Here is a 22,091-nt window from a genome sequence, read left to right as displayed (position 1 = left end):
TAATAATGGATATTATAAGGCAATTTCTAAATTTAGAAAGGGGCTACCTAAGTGATTATTGAGTACTAATAAAGTAGGGACAGGAGTAATGCAGGAAATATTCAGAAAGTTATACATTCCTAATGTCTAATCTATTGCTTTCCTCTTCAATCTTTATCTACATTTGGGAAAATAATATTTGGGGTCCTTTCATGTAAAAACAGTCATTAAGTTGTGAAAGAAAATTAGATTTTCAGTTGGTTGACTTATCTCTTGGCCTGACTACTGCTCTGTTGGATTATGCAGAACTAGTGAAGCCCAAGAAAGTTAGAAAGGCACAGATTATCAATTAAAATTCTTTTGGCTACAAAAAATCCAATCCAATTGGACTAAGCATGAAAGTAATTCAGGGGCTCATGTAACTGAAACTCCCAGGCACAGCTGGAATCAAAGACTCACACAATGGCATCAGGACCAATCTCTTAGTTCTTTTTTCTGGGTCAACTTTACCCATACATTATGAAGGTTAGGCCTGCATCCTTCCATGTTTAAAGCCAGCAGAAGATAACATGCCTTTCCAGAATTATCCAGATGACATCTCACTGGATCATGTCCCTGTTCCTCCCTCAACCAATCACTCTACATGGGTATAAATCTTACCCTCATCCTTGAAGCTACAGGAGAGTGAGATCAGGAACTGTGCAGGAAATAAGTAACTGCCCTCGCCACTAGAGGACATTCACCTTGGAGAAAGATGAGTAGATGCTGGATGCAAGTCACTTATAACACAGAATGTTTACAAATCCAATAATTCTACTTGCAAAATGTTTCTCTGGTGGAATCTTTTTTTATTATTATTAAGCATGTAAGAAATTAAGGAGCTTGAGCAAGGGATAGGGGAAAAGCTCATTTCTTTATGGGACTAAATAATGGTGAAGCCAATAGAATCAAAGCAAAAATAATGTTAATTTCTACTTCTGTCTCCACCAGGAAGTTCTGTGACAAGACAAGCTACTTAGCCTTGATGTTTTATAGCTTCCTTACGTGTCAGATGAAACTACCACATCCCAGGTTTTAAGGTGATATGATAATTGAAAGAGATAATTTGAAAGTCAAGACTCAAAAGATGTTATTTTATTTTACTTTAATTTGGCTGCACTGGGTATTTGTTGCTATATGAGGGCTTTCTCTAGTTGTGGCAAGTGGAGGCTACTCTTGGTTGAGGTGCGTGGGCTTCTCATTGTGGAGGCTTCTCCTATTGCAGAACACAGGCTCTAGGCGCATGAGCTCAGGAGTTGTGGCACAAGGGCTTGGCTGCCCCATGGCATGTGGGATCTTTGCAGACCAGGAATCCAACCCATGTCTTCTGCATTGGCAGGTGGATTCTTTACCACTGGACCAGCAGGGAAGTCAGATGCTATTTTAAAATTACAAAAGTTCTATACAGATATAAAGTATTAGTAGTAGCAATAGTATTGATGGTACCATTGTTTAAGGTACTGTACTAATTGAAGTTGTGAGATGCAGACAACAGAAGCTCTTCTGAACCATTCAAGTAGAAAAGAAATTTAATAGAGGGGTTCAGACAGTTTACAGACTTCTGAAGAATCAGGCTTAAAGGCTATATAACTAGGAGTGGGACAAAATGACTCTAGAGGAAACTAGGCCTGCATGCTGGCACAGGTTCTGTATCTCATCTTTCCAACATTAGGTGCTGGAAGATAGGCCACATGCTGCTGCTGCTTCTGAAACTGAACATCTACCTGCCATCAAATTCATCACCAGACCTGCATGCTGGCACAGGTTCTGTATCTCATCTTTCCAACATTAGGTGCTGGAAGATAGGCCACATGCTGCTGCTGCTTCTGAAACTGAACATCTACCTGCCATCAAATTCATCACCAGACTTGAATCCCCCTTGCACTACCTTCTTCACAGCACTATCTACCAATCAGAAAGTGAAAATGAAGTCATGTCCAACTCTTTGTGACCCCATGGACTATAGCCTACCAGGTTCCTCCATCCATGGGATTTTTCCAGGCAAGAATACTGGAATGGGTTACCATTTCCTTCTCCAGGGGATCTTCCCAACCCAGGGATAGAACCCTGGTCTCCCGCATTTCAGGCAGATGCTTTACCCTCTGAGCCATCAGGGAAGCCCCCTACCAATCAGAGACCTCATGTTTTAATGTATGCCTGGAAGAATCAAGATCACACACCTGTACCTTAGCTGCAAGGGAGCCTGGAAAAGAAGTTTATGGCCTTCATCTTAGGAAGCGGGATGCATAAGTTAAGAAATTCACCAAATATTGAAAAAGAGCTCAGGACATTCCGAAGGCACATAAATATCTACTATATGCATAGCATTGTTTTGAATCTTAAAAACATTAGAACATTTAATGTCAGTGTGCAGATGAGACCTACAGAACTATAGTCGTATCAGAATGTATACATTTTTCAGCTACAAGTCTTCTTACATTTAGCTTTCTCCATCTTCTTTATAGAAACTTTGAAGCCAGATTTTTGCCTCATTGTGTTTTTTAAAAATCATTTTTTGCTCAAATGAAAATCTCTAGAGTTTATAAATATATCAATCAACTTGAGTGTTTTTCAGAAACTCAAACTCAGCTGCCAATGAATTGGTAGAAGTTACTCACTCAACTATATCCAAGATAAGAGACTCATCTTACAGACCAAATGTCAGAGACTATTTTCCAGGAGTCTCCCAGAACATCACTATATGGAAATCCTGCAGAGATATTTTGGAGTTTGAACACTACTTGACTTATAGTTCCATGACAAGTAGAATTTCTTCCTGTTTTTCCAAACTGTGTTCTTGTGAATCTTATTTTTCTAATTTTAAAAATTTTATTGGAGTAGAGTTGCATCAGTTTCTTTTGTACAGCAAAGTGAATCGGTTATATGTATACATATATCTCCTCTGTTTTAGATTTCCTCCCCATTTACGCCAGCGCAGAGCCTTGAGTAGAGTTCCCTGTGCTATAAAGTAGGTCCTCTTTAGTTATCTATTTTATACATAGTGGTTTACAAATGTCAGTACCAATTTCCCAGTTCATCCCCCCCCCAACCCTCTTTGTAACCATAAGTTTGTTTTCTTCATAAATCTTTAAATTTTCTACTCACAATAGACAGATAAAAACAGAATGGGAATTCTGAACATCTCATCTCTTCTGTAGTGACATGTGATACCTTTAGTTGTTGAGGAGTTTTCTTGCATAACTGACAATGACGACTAGGTTTAAGAGGGCAGTAGTTTAACTTTTGTTGTCCATTCCCCTGAAATACTGAGAGAAGATAGGAAGAGAAAAAATAAAAAATACTTGTGTAGAATGTTTTAGGTGAATTTTTCTTGATCCGGGTGATCATGTGAGTGTTATAACTCAATTTTGTCTCAGCTATTACTTTCCGATCAAATTTTTGTGTGCATAACAAAAATGTAGGTGCTATATAAAAATTTCAGATTTTTGCATCTGAGTGTGTATGTATGTGTGTGAGTGCATATGTGTGTGAGCAGAAAGGAGAGGTAAATGGGAGTTTGCTTAGGCTGAACTTCAAGAGATATCTGTACCTTGCCAGGAAGAGTGCAATGTATAAAATTTGAATTTCAAATCTGTTAATTTATTTTTACTCCCATTTGTTATCATTAATCCCATTTTGACATTATTAATACCAAAACAGTTTCTTGGAGGAAAAATTTAAAGAAAAGTTGGCTTATATCTATAAATTATTTAAAACTTTCATATGATAAATATAAAAAGTGAAAATACTAACAGTATATTTCTTTTTAAATAATATGATTTTTAGTAGAGTTTATATAACACTTCTACATTTCCTATGCTTCATAATCATTTAATTTTACTAACTGACTAAATGCAAAAACCCTGCCATCCAGCATGCTCTGTTAGCCAGCATTTCCAGCAGAAGAGGTTACTGAACCAAAAATACGGTTTGGGGGGTTTAGGCAGAAAAAGGTAAAAAGCACAAAGGGATAAAATTTTCACTTTAAGAGTGATCATCAGTAAATCAAGAAAAAGATGAATAGTGCTGAATGTAAGAATAAGAGTGACAAAAGTGCGTTAAGACTGCAGAAATTCCAATACAAAGGTGAGAACTAGGAACTAGGGCTAAAGGAGACAAGAAAAATATGAAGGAGGATGGAATGCAAAATTAGCAATAAAGGTTTAAGTTACATTTATTGAGTACTTACTATTATAAATACTATGTTGAGAAGTGAAAGTGTTAGTCACTCAGTCATGTCCGACTCTTTGCAACCCCATGGACTGTAGCCTGCCATGGTCCTCTGTCCATGGGATTCTCTAAGAATACTCAAGTGGGCAGATCTTCCTGACCCAAGGATCAAATTCAGGTCTCCTGCATTACAGGCAGATTCTTCACTGTCTGAGCTACCAGGGAAGTCCTATTAAATACTAGGGATGCTTTAATTTACTCCCAAGAACAATGACAGAGAAGGCAATGGCACCCCACTCCAGTACTCTTGCCTGGAAAATTCCATGGACGGAGGAGCCTGGAGGGCTGCAGTCCATGGGGTCGCGAAGAGTCAGACACGACTGAGCAACTTCACTTTCACTTTTCACTTTCATGCATTGGAGAAGGAAATGGCAACCCACTCCAGTGTTCTTGCCTGGAGAACCCCAGGGACGGGGGAGCACGGTGGGCTGACATCTATGGGGTCACACAGAGTCAGACACGACTGAAGCAACTTAGCAGCAGCAGCAACAACAATGAAAGCATGATATTACTGCTAGAATGACCTTTATTCCTAGGAAGATGATATGACTCCCAGAGGAAGAAATTGGGAGGAAGGCAGGAGCACAGGTAACTCTCTCATAAAGCATATCATGAAGAGTGACAGCATCAAGAGTTATATTCAGGGCTTTTTATTTATGCTCAAGACCTTACCATACGTGGCTTCTTTTGACTCAATCACTTTGAAAATTGATTCCTCACTAAGTGTGTTTAATAATTCTTTATTAGCTTGAATATTTACTTAGCAATACTTATCTATAAGTCAAATTTTAATATTCTAGCTCTAAAAGGAGAATAAAAGAACATCAGCAAGCAGGAGGTACAGCACCAGCTCATATTCCATCAATCTTCCTTTTACTTGATGGTTTTCACATGCAGATGCAATGCCTTGATAATAACTACAAAAGTTGATTAACTGCTGTTTACTAAATCAAATCCTGCTTTAAGCTAATGTCTAAAACCAAAGCAGGAATTACATGAGTTGGGTTATATAAAAACTGGTATATATCAGGTCATTTCCAGGAAGAGCGTTCCTGGGCCAAAAGGATGTTTTCCCCTTAGCCAGAAAGCATGAGGTATGAGGACTTCCCTGATGGCTCAGATGATAAACAATCTGCGTGTAATGCAGGAGACCCAGGTTCAATCCCTGGGTGGGGAAGATCCCCTGGAGAAGAAAATGGCAACCCATTTTCTTGGGTTGGCAATCCAGTATTCTTGCCTGGGAAATCCCACGGACAGAGAAGCCTGGTGGGCTACAGTCCATGGGATTGAAAAGGGTTGGACATGACTTAATGACTAAGAGATGATGATGTATGAACAACTGAATCAATTTTAATATTGTAACCTGTTAAGAAAAAAATGGATACCAGGTCATTGGAGGGGACCAACATACACCCTGAACACAAAGTGTTTTAAAGTGTCAAGAATATATACCTGTGACTTTGGTTAAAGATGGCTAAGTTGACTAATCCCACATACTTCTCTTTCCTTCCAAAATCTAATTGAAATAAAAATAAATAGATATTAGGTAGAAACAAGAAAAGATTATTTTGATAGGTGAAATTTTTTATGAAATTTTTGGAAATTGGAATCAATAAGACAGTGAATGTTTAAAATACATGCATATGTTTGCACACACACATACACACACAAACACACATACACACACGCAAAACCCAAAACAGATAGAGAGGACTACCACAAAGGTGAAAGCCATGTATTCCAAGAATCTCATGCAAAACTCCAGAGAATTTCCCCAGTATTCCACAGGAAGTCATCCAACAGCAGGGGCTGTCCAAAGACAAAATAATCAGGTAATTAATTCAAAGACTACAGAAATGCTGAACTGGTGTGCCCTGATGCCCCTCATTATTCCCCATAATGCCATACACCCGAGTAATTCACTGCTATGCCCCAAAGAGAAGGCCCTTTTTGAAGAAGTGTTGGCTCTGTGGTGAGATGGAAGAACAGAGCAGAACCCAAGATAACTCCAGACCTCTGCCAAGGAGAAAAATAAAAAGACACATCTCTTTCCAAAACTGAAATAAATAAACATGAAATAAGTCCATTTACAGAACAAAATTCAACTAATAGAATCTTAAGTAGCTGTCCTTCCAAGATTCAGTTGAATTAACCTGAGACCAGAACTGAACCTTTGTTACATTCCTGAAATGCATGCTATCTCACAAAGAATTAGTGAGACACATCAGCTTTTATCAATTATTTTATGGGGAGGTTGAGAAAACATACAATTACCCATCACACAGGAATAATTTATGAAGTATCAGACATTATAATCACATACATTTAACTGTTCTTCCTAAAGACATCTATGCTTCATTTCCTTTCTCTCTTTTCTGACTGCAAGAATATCAAACTTTCTCTTCCTCTTCATTATGTCTGTGCCCTCCAGGGTCCTTGCTGATTTTAACACATATTTCCTACTTTCTGCTGAAGTAATTGTACTAGTGAAATATGTTTTAGTTCAAGCACCAACCAAAGTGTTTCCAAGTTTGCATAACCCTATGATTAGTTATATCTCTACCTACAAATCCTTTTCTAATACTTTTTGTCCTGTATATTATTTAATTGAACCATTTCCCTTGGGATCACTACTAACTGTCACTCTTATGTAAGTCTTCCCATTCTTTATTTAGTTCCCCATAAAATGAGTCTACATTTGCCTTGCCAACATCTGTCTCTTCCCCTTACCACACAGGCTCATTTTTTCAAATGTTCCATGCATTCTTTATCCTATAACACTCTTGTACAAAAGGAAATGTAATTCAAATTGGGTCCCCATATGGAAAGAATAAAGTGAATCTTTGGGGATCTGTATGATTAAATCTATAAATCTTCTCTGTGGTCCAGTTGAGACGTACCATCGCAAGATGCCTTCCATCTCACCTATCATGCAGTTGTACATTAAGAAAAAAGGCATTTGAAAGATTTTCCAGAATTCCAAGAAAGTTGCCTATATGACATCCAATGTAACAAATAAGTCAATAATAACAATACGGCTTAATTAGAACTTTTCAGAATGGCAGCTAGAAAAGTTAATTTCCTTGAGAGGTCAAATGGCATATTCAATTGCTTGAAATTTCCAAACCAGCCTCTGCAATTTCACTATCCTGATAGAAGCATGACATATAATTTATTTGTCTTGGCTAATTAAATTCTACCTAAAGTGCCACCACTACTGCTTTTCTGTAAGTTAGAGATATTAATTGCTTGAGAATATTCAGTGTTATCATGCTAGGAAAGTTGATTACCACAGCCATGTTTTTAAAGGCTTGGCCCAAAGTCACTTTCTAACTGTTCTGCTGGAATGTCAATGAATCCTGTATATTCAAACACAGAACAGTTACCTAATCACCTTCTATCCCCTAGTTTGTATCTGATAGCTCTAGTTTTCATATATTATACATCATTTTGAAAAACATGTGAAGTCTAAAACACCAGAACTATACATATTTTTTTAAAAAGTACAGAAAAACTATGAGCAAGAGGAAGATAAATTTTAATTGATAATGAGATTAAGACATAAAAGTAGAACAAAGGGCCATAAAGTAGAATGGCCATAAAGGTACATGTATGGCTTATAAATTTAATCTGTTTTCTATTTTTAAATGAAAAGGAGCTCCTGGAAGTGTTTTGAATAGACTCTAAGTTTCCTACTCAAGATCTCTTCCTTTCTCTTTCTTATTAAAATAAAAACAACACATTTTTATTATGGAAGTTATGTAGATTGGGGGTAAATTATGGTTAACCTAAGCCAGCCATGGTCATCTCATCTCCTTTGCAATAGTTGTTCTGCTAGTATGTGTTGTAGCCGGGCACCTAACCTGGTTCTGGCCAATGAAATTATAGGAGATAACTGGGGGTTCTCTGGAGATGTTCCTTTGCATTTAGGTAGATGACTCTGAGAAAATTTGGTATGTGTTATTCTTTAGGATGTTACTCATGAGAATTTGACTCCCAGTGCTACTACAAACACCTAACAACAATGACATAGGCTAGCCTGATAACAAGCTTGACACTGAAAGTGCATAGCTGAAAAAAAGGAAGTTGTAATTTCTGTGAATATCATCACTAAGTTGCTAAATAATCACTCTTAAACCAAACTGTCTCCTGACATCTTGTTATACAAGATGGTTATACATGGTTATACATTAACCATGGAGGTTATACATTTATTGATGCTTTAATTTGGAAGAAGCAAATTTTCACTAGCAATTAACAGAAAATTTTCTAAAAAACATTTTCATGTGCAGTGAACATTGGGATGGACAATATTTCCAAACAGCATTTCTATATCAAACATAAAGGTAGATTTGATAGTATTTTTATGAGAATATAGCATCAAAAAGAAACTCCATGAGAGTAAACCATCAGATCTATGCAATCTAGACTATGCTATAGTTTTCTCCTAGCCTGATTTTTTTATTTCACAATAAATTCTAACCTATCTAGAGGCCTTCCAAAAGAACACATCAGAGGTTAAAATATAGCATTAATATTAGATATTCTGTCAAAGTAGAAGACGGAGGAAGAGTGATAGGGAAGGGAAGTAGGAGAAAGAAAATCCAAAATGGTCAAATACACAGAAAATTCTAGGATAACAATGTTAAACAATTTCTCAAAGGTTCTTGATGTACTAATGGGTGTTAAGAATATCTAAGTGATGCATGTAGCATTTCCGACGTTATTCTGACCCTAGACCTCTGAGCATATAGAGGGAATATTTTCCTGTATTCTTATCATATATAATATAAAGAAAATCACATTCTATATAGTCTTTATGTATTCTTCCATGTAGATGAAACAATAGGAAACTGATCAATACTAAAAACTGCCAAAAATCACTCCGGGCATCACGCCCCTACGCTAGGTTTTTGACCAGTGCACAACCAGCTCCGGGCTTCACTGCTGGCTCAGGGGTAGAGTCCGCCTGCAATGCACGAGACTCGGAGACCCGGGTTCAATCCCCGGGAGGGGACGATCCCTTGGAGGAAGAAATGGCAACCTGCTCCAATAATCTTGCCCTGAAAACTCCACGGACAGAGGAGCCTGGTGGGCTGCATACCGTCCATGGGTCACAGCAGAATCGCACCTAGCTGAGGGACCGAACAACAACAGCCAGATGTACCAGACTCCGGTTTGCCACACGCTCCCTCACATGCTGCCTCCTGCAGCTCAGACACTATTTAAGTGAACAGTACAGATACTATCCATTTTATGGATCAGCGCGTGAAGTGGATAAAAAAGAAAAATCTCAATCATGTGTTAGAAAGGAGGAAAAAGGAATTATAAACTTTTTTCCGACACTCCAGACAAATATGAAAATGAGACAACCCAGCCCAGCGGTCTAGGCAGCCAAGAAGGGCAACCGAGCTGCCGGCCATCGGAGCTGCCTGCCCCCTGCGGCCTGGACCCTCACGCGAGCCAGTGCGCGCACGCGCAGTGGCAGTGGCCTCCGCGGCGGCCACGCGCGCATGCGCCATGGGCGAGCAAGGGAGCGGGGCGCCAGGAAAGGCCCGGCCAGAGCGACAAGGGGCACCGCAAGCCGCTGCCCCTGCAGCTGGCCAAAGCCTCCGCCATGAAGGGCGCCACCAAGCTCAACGAACCTGTCTTCACTGAACACCGAGACCTCCTCTCTGTGGCTCACAAGAACGTGGGTGTTGCCTGACTGTCTTCCTGGAGGATGGTCGACCAGAAAACCACGGCGGACCGGGAATGAGAAGAAACTGGAGACGGTTAAGGTTTACCGAGCGAAGATCAACGAGGAGCTGGAAACGGTGTGCAACGCCATGCTGGCTCTTCTGGACAAGTTCCTCATGAGGAGCCGCAGTGATTTCCACCCTACCTGGAGATGAAAGGCGACCCCTGTCGCTGCCTAGCAGGGGCGGGTTCCGGTGAGAAGGAAGACGATGTGGTCCCAAGTTCTGCATACTGAGGAAAGGAAGCCTCCGCCATCAGCCGAGAGCACTTGCAGCCCACGCGCCCCATCCGGCTAGGCCAGGCCTCAGCTTCCCCATGTTCTACCCACAGACCCAGAAAGATCGCAGGCAAGCTTCCCTCTCAGCCTTTCACGATGCCGTAACCCAGCTGGACTCACTGAACGAGGATTTCTGTAAGGACTGCATGCTCGTCTTGCGGCTGCTGCGAGACAACCACACCCTCCGGAGGGGCAACCAACAGGACGAGGAAGCTGGAGGAAACAGCGCAGGCGCCTCGGTCCTGACCCCCACCCTGCCACCGCCGGCCCTGCCTCATCACAATCACTGAGTATCTAGTGCTAAACTTGTCAGCTACTCAGACTACTCGGATTTCCTCGCTGCTCTCGCGGGAAGCAGTTCTGGACAAGTTCACTGGCATTGCTTTGGAAGCATCACTTCCACGGGCCGTGGAAGCTTCCTTTTCCAATTGTGCAGACAGGTGCATTCCCAAGGAGGCCTTTTCTATACTATGCCTGCTGATCTAAGTGAAATGGAGGTGAAAGCAATGGGGAAGTTAGAAGGGAGAATTAGCGGACACAGGCTATTTAACAGTCAGCTATTTAACTGATTCATTTAAAACAAGCAGGTAATGTTTGTTAAAGCAGTATGTCTGTGCGTGCAAAAATGAATTCACCGCCTTGCCTGTTTCTTAAACTGATGGAAAACTGTTCAGGGAAACTGAGACGGAGAGATCCTTGCTCCTTTCCATCCGCTTAATAATAAGCCTCACGTGACGATTACGTTGCATCTTGTTTTCCCTCTTTAAATAATGAGTTGTACAAACCTTCTTTTCAATGGAATACACCTGAAGTTTTGATACTTTTGGTGGAGGGGGAGGTTAGGATTATTTAAGAGTCATGGATTTATTTTTTGTAACTCTTTTGCTGTCATCCTTGTGTCATCCCATGTCAATCGAAATGGATGATCATAAAATACTAGACTTTTAAATTATATCTTCTGGAGTTCAATGGGTAAATAAATGCTGTTTGGGGGATATTTTTTAAAAATAAGAAAAAAATGAGATAACCTTAGCTCAGTTCAGTCGCTCAGTCACGTCCATCTCTCTGCAACCCTGTGGACTACAGCACGCCAGGCATCCCTGTCCATCACCAACTCCCAGAGCTTACTCAAACTTATATCCATGGAGTCAGTGAAGCCATCCAACCATCTCATTCTCTGTTGTCCCCTTCACCTCCCGCCTTCAATCTTTCCCAGCATCAGGGTCTTTTCAATTGAGTCAGTTCTTCGCATCAGGTGGCCAAAGTATTGGAGTTTCAGCTTCAACATCAGTCCTCCCAGAGAATATTCAGGACTGAGATAACCTTAGATGATTCAATCTAGAATATTAAATGATTCCTTTTGTATCTCATGATCTCACACTCACTGTCTCACATCCTTTGATACAAGTTTATTAAAAAGCATATATTGTTGAAATGAGACTGCAGTTGACCCTCAATATGGGTTTGAATTGTGAGGATCTACTTATATACAGATTTAGTTTAGTAAATACATGCTATAGTACTGCATGATCTTGATTGGTTGAGTCCACCAATCAGAACCTCCAGATGAAGAGGGCAGACTGTACTTACATGTGGGTTTAGGACTGTTCGGGGGACAGTGCCCCAAACACTTCCCCACCCCGAGTTACTCCGGGGTCAACTATAGTCAGTTAAAGACTAGCCACTCTGAAAATATTGTAAATAATGTGCTTCACTGGGAGCTGCAATCCCTTGTTTACTTTCTTGGAAGTCTCTCTTAAATTCATCCAAGAAAACAACTAATCTATTGTTTTCTCCCCACAGCTCCCCATCTAATCCTAACCCAGCTCACTAGGTCAGCATCGTTCCATTCAGTAAGCCTTAATAGAGCAGATACCTACTGCCAGATGTCATGCCCAGTGCCGGCAGTGCAGAACTGGACAAGAAGTGATCCCTGACTTCAAGGAGCTCAGTCAGGTACATTTTAGCATTTGTCTGCCAGAAACTGATGAGTACTTAACTGTCTACAATCATGATGAGAACAGAGAGTGGAAAGTACATGTCATTAATCAATAGCAATTGCAGTGAAGAGGGGTTAATTCTTTTTTATTGGTGTGAGATTATTTACTTTGAGTAATGAGGCTAATACTTAGAAATTGCATCTAGTGATCGCTAAGACAACTGGCCAGTTTAATCATTTTGTTGTAGGAAGCAGGACCCTTCCAGGGCCTGAGAGTGAGCTCTTGTCTAGTGCTTGGGAGTGAATTATCTGAGGAGACACCACATGCTGAGAGAGCAAGAGTCTGTATTGGAAAGGGGTGCCTCGGTGAAGAGCTGCAGGGGAAGGGAGCCCAGGAGACCTGCTGCGCCACATGGCTCAGTCTTGGGTTTTATGGTGATGGGATTAGTTTCCAGGTTGTCTGTGGCCAGTCATTCTGACTCAGGATCCTTCTTGGTGGCATGCACATCACTCCGCCAAGATTCCAGTGAGGAGGATCCTGGAAGGTTGTTGGACCTTTTGAACTTTCCTGAATTCTTTCAGTTGGTAGTAGCTTGTTCCTTCCACATTTCTTACCAAGACCTCCTAATGTAAGAAAGTAAAAAGAATGAACACAAAAGCAAAAGAGAAGTGTCAGCCTCAAGAAATTTACAAAACAGTGGGAGAAATTGACATGTGAATAGCTAATTTTAATAGAAGACCACACTGAAGGGAAGCTAGAACAAAATGGAAAGGAAACTGAATAGAAAATAGGGTGGGTAAGGGGCGATCGGGACGTTTTTATAGGGTAAGTAGCTTTTTGACTAGGCATTGAAGGAAGAGAATGATTTTTATTACAGGTTAAATAGGAGAAGTTCATCCATCACCACAGATATTCTCTCAGCTTTAAGCTTTAATCTTCCATTCTTATGAAACTCTGCTTTGCCATCATTCTTAGCAGACATCATTCTTGTTGCACTGACTGGGTCTTGAATTTATGGCACTTAAGTGCTTATAAGTTTATCGGGAGAAAAGTTGCTTTTAATACCAAATTTTCTAGGTCATAATGGGATTTGGGGAAAATCCACCTGTCATGGGGGTTATTTGACTCTGAATTTATATCAGTTCAAAGATGCTTAGATCACAAACTCATTCCACTCAGCTTGAAAAATAGAATCCATGTATCAAATGTTATAGCTGAAAGGTACACAGCCAGCATGTAACCCAAACATCTTGATGGGAAAACAGAAACCAAAAGCTGTTAAGGGAATTGCTGAAGGTCACATTGGAATTTCTGTAGAAGAAATGGTGCAAAAAATTGGGACACAGGTGACCTCATTGTTTTCTCTCAGTCACACATATCTTCCGTGATTTGCTTGGATTCACCACTAGTTCAAATATCCCAATTGCCAAACTCACCAGGCTCTATGAGAAGAGATTTGTTTGGCTGTCTTTACTGACACTCTGTATCTAGGAATTATTGGTGATGTGATAAAGCAGGAGATCATGTCTTTCACTGAAAACTTTCCACACAAATCAAAAAATGCTTTTAGCACTACCCTTGTCTTTTTTCAACCACAATTTATATATATTTTCCTGTCAAAAGGAATGTGCTTTATGCACAAATTAGCATCTGTCTTGCTCATGCTGAATCTGTATAATCAGTATAATAACAAGAGAAATGGCTCATAATTTTTGCCTTATGTTTTTTTCAATTTGATAAATTAAAAAGCAGTGCCAAATTGCAGTTGCGAAGATGCAGCTGAGAAGTATGTTTAACTGCTGCAGCCTCATACAGTCTTTATGGGAAGAAAGGCCACATCTGTTTCTTCTGTAAGCTTGAGGAATGATGACACTCATGAGAGAAACACCAATTCAGGGATCTCTCTGATTTTATGAACCAAACCAAAAAGAAAAAACCCATGTCCTTGAAAAGAAGTGTCCTTGTGAAAAGAAAGAAAGAAGTGATCTTTAGTTTCTCTAGGCTCTGCTGTAATCTCTGGGGGAAAAAAAGGTGAGCCAGATAATCCTAATTTCAAACCACTTAGAACATTTTCTGATAATTAATATGCTTAAATGTTAGCAGTAGCTCTATCAAGGGTTTTCTACAGAGAAGTATTACATTGCAATATTGTACCATGTTATTCCTATATTTAGTGTTTATAATTCTCATTTAATCTTACCATGTAATAAGAAGTACTTGTGCCCTAACATGTTAACATGTAATGCTGATGTGGAGAAAATCATTGGCAAATGACTTTGTAGCTATGGATAGAATTACAATCATTTTCAGAAATGTTATGTGATCATTTTTATTGCTAAGCATGTATCTACAGTCCAGTGACAGACGGTAGATAAACCTCCAGCAGGAAGTAACATAAGAGGCCAGGAAAATACATTGTCAGTGGAGAGATTTGAAAAAGTAAAAATTAACTAAGTCAGGATGCTAAAGAAATAGCAATATCCCCTATGAATTACATGAACATATCTAATTAATTCTTACACTTTAATGCTCTAATATATGATGAATTGTTTAAAACTCTACATGCTCAAATGGAACTGCAATTTGTTCTTTGAGTGACCTGTGTGACACAATTATGAGAAATAATTTACTGCAATCTTAGGCTGCATTGGTGGGAGTATAATATTCAGAACAAAGGAGATGAAAAGCCCACAGAGCTCATGAGGAAAGGCAAAGTTCGTCTTTATATCAGAATGCCAGCTAATAAAGTTTAAAGAGATAAAATTAGAAATGCTGCACCTGCCAGTGTCATAATTGATGAAGACAAGAGTCATCAATAGATGCTAAAACTGTAGGTATAAATTTTGGAGAACAAGATGCTCATATAGTCTTAAAGAAATATTAACCCCCATGTGTGGATTAATTACAAAGGAGAATATTGACTTCTATAAAGGAGAGTCTGGAAACACCATGTTATGGGTGATCAAATGACCAAAATATTTGCCACCAGAAATGAAACCAGCTGACACCTTGCTCCTCTTAATGCAATAGAGTGGTATGACACAACTTTACCTATGTAGTATTATTGTGAAAATGTTTAACCTGAATCTAATAATGATAAAGCAATCAGACCAATTCCAACTGTGGAATATTCTGTAAGACATCAGCCCTATAGTCTTTTTAAAAAGAAAATAATCAAAGAAAAGTGAGAGAACTTGAAGAATATTAAAGAGACACAACTGCCAAATGTAAACCATGATCCTTGATTGGATCCTGGGACAGGGAATAAAGAAGTACCTATAAATAACAATTGGACAGTTAGGTCTATTTGAATGTTGACTGTTTATTGTCATAGCAATGTTACATTCTTTGATGTGTTAATGATACAGTGATAATGTGAGAAAATGTCTTTGTTCTTATAAAATACATGCTATTTTTTAGGGGCAAATATATTTAGGGGCAATATTTTACAATGTCAGCAACTTGATAGCAAGCTTCAGGCAAAAATTCATGTATTTTTATATGGACAAATAAAAAAATAAGTGAGAATATTAAATATTTGTTAATACAGGTTAATAATACAGTATTCCTTCAACTTTTCTCTAGATTTATTATATTTTTAATTGGGATTAAAAAAGAGTGAATCAGGAGTACTGAGTTCAATTCTTGATACCACATTTTAAAGGAGATTTCCATGTCCCAGAGAAAGGTAAAAGGATTAACTATCAAGATGATGAGGGTCAAGAAGCAATGTCATAAAAAAGTTGGGGATTGTTCATGTGCAGAAGGACAACTATTCTTCTGGATCTGAAAATACAGTCATATAGAAGATAGAGTAAATTTTTTCTGTCTTTCTTTTAAAAGAATGCCTCAGACAAATGGTTGAATGTAGCAAGCAACCCAAAACCAAAAACAGCAGAAACAAATGGCAGTTTTGCTAAAGTGGGTAAGAGGTTGAAAAGACCTCTTCACTTACCTTCAAATCTAAGAGTCCATGGTCGAAATCAGAAATAGATCACTGTCTTCTGGAAGCACAGTGACACTCACTGCATAGCAGCACCCCCACAGTTTGCTTCAGTGTTTTCAGACCATCAGGTCCTGATGAAAAGCAATACTCAGGGATTTCCCTGGGGCAACAGGGGATAAGAATCTGCCCGCCAGTGCAGGAGACCCAGGTTCAATCTCTAGTCTGGAAAGATTCCACATGCCACAGAGCAACTAAGCAAGCCACAGCTACTGGGCCCATGCACCGAGAGCCTCCGCAAGAGAAGCCATCCCAAGGAGAAGCCCACGCCCCACAGCTAGACGGCAGCCCCCTCTCGCCGCGACGAGAGGAAGCCTGCGAGCAACAGCAAAGACCCCAGTCAGCCGAAAATAAATAAATAAAATATTTATTTTAGAAAAGCAATACTCAGACTTCTGATTCCAAATATGTGTGTGTCTGTGTGTGTGTGTGTGTGTGTATTTAAAGAGAAGCATACCCATTATGTGTGAGGCGTTATGTTAAGCACTAGAATTTCAGAACAAGCAAGAGTGATGAGGTTTCTGTTCCTGTGGCTTTTCAGTCTGGCTCATAGTTTTGGAAAACAGTGAGAATTAAGAAAATGGAGTTTTGTCCATTTTGTAGAAATGTTCTCTTGTGCTTGAAGAAGAATTATAAAGGTTATCCTGAAAAGCCAGATCTTCTTGAATGAAAATATTTCTGAGACAGGTTTTGTCCTGTTAATATCTAAGCATTTTTCTGAAGCACCTGGTCCAATGTACCTATCTTGGGAAAATAAACACCATTACTATTTACTTTTATTATACCTATTTTTTATTATTTGGTACATGTACATATCTAAATTTATGTCAGTATGAATTAAGGTGGGTTCAATAATTCTTTTATTATATTGCAGTATTGATGTTGAGATAACTGAATGTTCTCTGCAAAAGTAAGGTTGATAATTTTTTCTTATTATATGTTCAAAAAACCAAGTACATGTTTCTTGGCTTAGTCACTCAGTCATGTCCAATTCTTTGTGACCCCATGAACTGTAGCCCACCAGGCTCCTTTGTCCGTGGGACTCTCCAGGCAAGAATGCTGGAGTGGGAAGCCATTCCCTTCTCTAGGGGTCTTCTAGACCCAGGGAATTCTTCACCATCTGAATTCTTCACGGATTCTTCACCATCTGAGCCACCAGGGAACCTTATGTACATGTTGAATATCAGTAAATTAAAAGAATGGGGCTTTTTTCAAATAACTTGGTCAGCTTTCTATCTCTGTAAAAAGGTACTTTGGTAGATCTTGTTTAGAATCTTCATAAAGCTGGAGCAAATCTTATTCAGAGTGGTCTGTGCCTGAGGAGATGATCCTAGTTGACCAAAATTGGTAGGATATTTTTTTTGAGGAAGCCCCAGATGTTGATGGAGTGTCAAATTGTGTGAAGGGGAAGAGTGGAGGGAAACACAGTGAAGAAGCCCTGAGCATATTAGACCAAAGATCATGGTGAAACCGTAAACTGAAAATGATTCTTTTGGTGAACCAAAATCAGTACAAGTGGTTCATGATTAAAGCTTTGAAGGTTTAAGGGCAGTCTTTTATAGGAGTGAGTCTGCTTGGTGAGCCTGCCAACTTAAAGGAACCAAAGTCAGAGAGACCAACGTATCACTTCCTGCCAGACTTACTTGCTCTATACCCTTCCAGAGACTAGCAAAGTTTATCTTTGGCATTCATATTTAGACTAGGGCATCTTGCGTTTTCCCATGGAATCAGACTAGTTCCTTCTTTATTTATTGGCGTCTCAAGCTTGTGAGAGTTGGCCCTGATCTCTCATCCACAGCCTCAGGGAAATTGCTGCTTTTTCATCCTTAACTACTCGGTTCAATACAATAAGGATTCCAGGAACACTAGCCAAGCCCTTCGTGGAAATATGTGGGTTGTGGAACTATGATAATTTATTGTCCCTAAAGTCTTTGTTTTGTTATTATTTCTTCATTAATTCAAAAGTACTTACAAAATAAAGTGATTTATTATCAGACACAACAAAAGTCAGAGTTAGTTCCAGTTAATGGTTCCAGGATTGTTGTTTTAGGGCCCAGTGCCATCCTCAAAGACACGGCTCTTTTTCCCTTTTTTTTATCAAATTTGTCTCCTGTGGTGACAAGTGTCTCTGTTAGTTTCAAACTTCATATCCTGACATTGCAGCATATGAAAACCAGAAAAGACCACCCCATCCTCACATGGGATGTCCCAGAATTCCCACAAAAAAATCATCTCTCAAATGGGTCTCATGGACCAGGATGGAATGAAGTCATCTTTTCTAAACCAACCATGAAAAGGGTAATAGAACGGTTCCTATTGACTTAGATTAACCAAGATTTAATCTCTCTAAGGTTTACTCAAGCCTTAAGTGATTCATGAGGCTACTAGAAATACAAAGTCAGGATTTCAATGGCAAGGAATAATTGAAGAGGAAATGGTGCTTAAAGGGGCAGCCAGTGGGGTCAGGGACATATTCCCCATGTTGAAATCTCTATCTTTCTTGACTTCTTGTAGAAGTCTCACTCTTTTCTTAAGATTTCTCCTTTGGGCAGCTTCCCTCAACATGCAAAGTTAGTTACTCTCCTGTGTGCTCACGCAGGATCTCATACATACCCATCTCCCTGTAGAACTTAACACACAGGATCACATTGATCCAAACATCTGTTGTCTCCATTAGACCTTGAGTACCTTGTAATTCTATTCTGTAAGCCAGCATATATCAGTACGATAGATATTGTATGTTCTTTGTGAATATTTACAGAAGAGCAGGAGAAAAACAGAGAGCAAGAAGAAATAAAAGATAAAGAAGGGAAACATTGAAGATTAAAATGATAATCTTTACTGATGATTTACTGATGATTACATAGACGGGAGTATCAATATTTAGCATGAGCATTGAAGATTAGCTGGCTTCCCAGGTGGCACAGTGATAAAGAATCTGCCTACCAATGCAGGAGATGCAGGAGCTCGGGTTCAGTCCCTGAGTTGGGAAGATCCCCTGGAAAAGGAAATGGCAACCCACTTCAGTATTCTTGCCTGGAAAATTCCATGGACAGAGGAACCTGGTGGGCTAAGGTCCATGGGGTCACAAAGAGTTAGACATGACTGAGTGATTGAGCACCGCCACATTAAAGATTATTTGGCAGATAGTTTTATAAATATGTTCAGCAATTTACAAATATATAACCAAGGGAACATTTCATGCAAAAATGGGCTCAATAAAGGACAGAAGTGGTATGGACCTAACAGAAGCAGAAGATACTAAGAAGAGGTGGCAAGAATACACAGAGGAACTGTACAAAAAAGATCTTCATGACCCACATAATCACGATGGTGTGATCACTCACCTAGAGGTAGACATCCTGGAATGTGAAGTCAAGTAGGCCTTAGAAAGCATCACTACAAACAAAGCTAGTGGAGGTGATGGAATTCCAGTTGAGCTATTTCAAATCCTGAAAGATGATGCTGTGAAAGTGCTTCACTCAATATGCCAGCAAATTTGGAAAACTCAGCAGTGGCCACAGGACTGGAAAAGGTCAGTTTTCATTCCAATCCCAAAGAAAAGCAATGCCAAAGAATGCTCAAACTACGGCACAATTGCACTCATCTGACATGCTAGTAAAGTAATGCTCAAAATTCTCCAAGCCAGGCTTCAGCAATACATGAACTGTGAACTTCCAGATGTTCAAGCTGGTTTTAGAAAAGGCAGAGGAACAAGAGATCAAATTGCCAACATCCGATGGATCATCGATCCAGAACATCTATTTCTGCATTATTGACTATGCCAAAGCCTTTGACTGTGTGGATCACAATAAATTGTGGAAAATTCTGAAAGAGATGGGAATACCAGACCACCTGACCTGCCTCTTGAGAAACCTGTATGCAGGTCGGGAAGCAACAGTTAGAACTGGACATGGAACAACAGACTGGTTCCAAATAGGAAAAGGAGTATGTCAAGGCTGTATATTGTCACCCTGCTTATTTAACTTCTATGCAGAGTACATCATGAGAAATCCTGGGCTGGAAGAAGCACAAGCTGGAATCCAGATTTCTGGGAGAAATATCAATAACCTCAGATATGCAGATGACACCACCCTTATGGCAGGAAGTGAAGAGGAACTGAAGAGCCTCTTGATGAAAGTGAAAGAGGAGAGTGAAAAAGTTGGCTTGAAGCTCAACATTCAGAAAACTAAGATCATGGCATCCAGTCCGATCACGTCATGGGAAATAGATGGGGAAGCAGTGGAAACAGTGACTGACTTTATTTTTCTGGGCTCCAAAAGCACTGCAGATGGTGATTGCAGCCATGAAATTAGAAAACGGTTAATCCTTGGAAGGAAAGTGATGACCAACCTAGACAGCATATTGAAAAGCAGAGACATTACTTTGTCAACAAAGGTCCGTCTAGTCAAAGGTATGGTTTTTCCAGTGGTCATGTATGGATATGAGAGTTGGACTATAAAGAAAGCTGAGCACTGAAGAATTGATGCTTTTGAACTGTGGTGTTGGAGAAGACTCTTGAGAGTCCCTTGGACTGCAAGGAGATCCAACCAGTCTATCCTAAAGGAAATCAGTCCTGAGTGTCATTGGAAGGACTGATGCTGAAGCTGAAACTCCAGCACTTTGGCCACCTGATGTGAAAAGCTGACTCACTGGAAAAGACCCTGATGCTGGGAGGGATTGGGGGCAGGAGAAGAAGGGGACAACAGAGGATGAGATGGCTGGATGGCATCACCAACTCAATGGACATGGGTTTGGGTGGATTCTGGGAGCTGGTGATGGACAGGGAGGCCTGGTGTGCTGTGATTCATGGGGTCACAAAGAGAGTTGGACACAACTGAGCGGCTGAACGGAACTGAAATGTTCGATGCTGTTTTTCTGTACTCTGTTTTAACCATCCCTTTAATGATGCTCCCTTTAGCAAAGTCACAGTGGTAGTCTCCTCCCTGAAACAGTTCCACACAGAGGTGTGGCTCAGGTGAGCATAGGTGACAAGGAGAGTGGTCTCCTCAGCCGAATATATTTCTAAAGTGGTACTTATGAAAAAATGTTTAAAATACTCAGTTTCGATGCTGTTCTCTTGAAACATCCCACCCTCGCCTTCTCCCACAGAGTCCACAAGTCTGTTCTATACATCTGAGTCTCTTTTTCTGTTTTGCATATAGGGTTATCATTACCATCTTTCTAAATTCCATATATATGTGTTAGTATACTGTCTTTCTGGCTTACTTCGCTCTGTATAATGGGCTCCAGTTTCATCCATCTCATTAGAACTGATTCAAATGAATTCTTTTTAATGGCTGAGTAAGATTCCATGGAGGGATCGGGTGGAGAGAGAGGTGGGAGGGGGGACCAAGATGGGGAATACATGTAAATCCATGGCTAATTCATTTCAATGTATGACAAAAACCACTGCAATGTTGTAAAGTAATTAGCCTCCAACTAATAAAAATAAATGGAAAAAAAATTTAAAAACAATAAATAAATAAAATACTCAGTTAATACAGTAGTTGTTAGCATTGTGTGATGAAAAGATCTTAGGGGAAAAACAGTATGAAAGCAAGACAGTGAGATATCTGGGAAGGGAAACCAAAGCACAAAACCATTGTTCGGCTTGCTCTCTCAGGAACCAATAGTGCAGACTTCTGACCCACCTTACTCCCCTCACCCTTCCCCCTACAAAGGGTTAACCCTTGCCAGGCTTCCTGTTCCCCAAGAGAAATTTGGCACTAAATATCCACATGCCTCCCATGTGCCAGTACTCTCCTAGACAGATAGGATGCATCCATGAGTAAAACAGAGAAAGATGGCCTCTTGAGGGGTTTTAGTCGGGAGCATCTGAGCTGAGGAAGCAGAGAGAGCTACGGCACACTCAAACTGCAGC

The 22,091-nt window shown here is 39.9% G+C and overlaps 1 long non-coding RNA gene and 1 pseudogene across 1 annotated transcript; both read left to right on the top strand.

Annotated features, from left to right (window-relative positions):
- The window catches only part of LOC139034860 (14-3-3 protein eta-like), a 38,530-nt pseudogene extending 27,884 nt beyond the window's left edge, over nucleotides 1-10,646 (top strand).
- A 27-nt stretch (nucleotides 10,647-10,673) lies between these two features.
- Nucleotides 10,674-16,542, top strand: LOC110128608 (uncharacterized). The gene is made up of 3 exons (XR_011487313.1): nucleotides 10,674-10,851; nucleotides 12,068-12,220; nucleotides 16,048-16,542. It is a non-coding gene; the product is annotated as an uncharacterized lncRNA (long non-coding RNA).
- The last annotated feature ends 5,549 nt before the right edge of the window (nucleotides 16,543-22,091 follow it).

This window comes from Odocoileus virginianus, chromosome 4 (genome assembly GCF_023699985.2).
Source record: "Odocoileus virginianus isolate 20LAN1187 ecotype Illinois chromosome 4, Ovbor_1.2, whole genome shotgun sequence".
NCBI lineage: Eukaryota > Metazoa > Chordata > Mammalia > Artiodactyla > Cervidae > Odocoileus > Odocoileus virginianus.
Note: the sequence above shows the minus strand (reverse complement) of the source record. Positions and strands in the feature narration are given on the sequence as shown.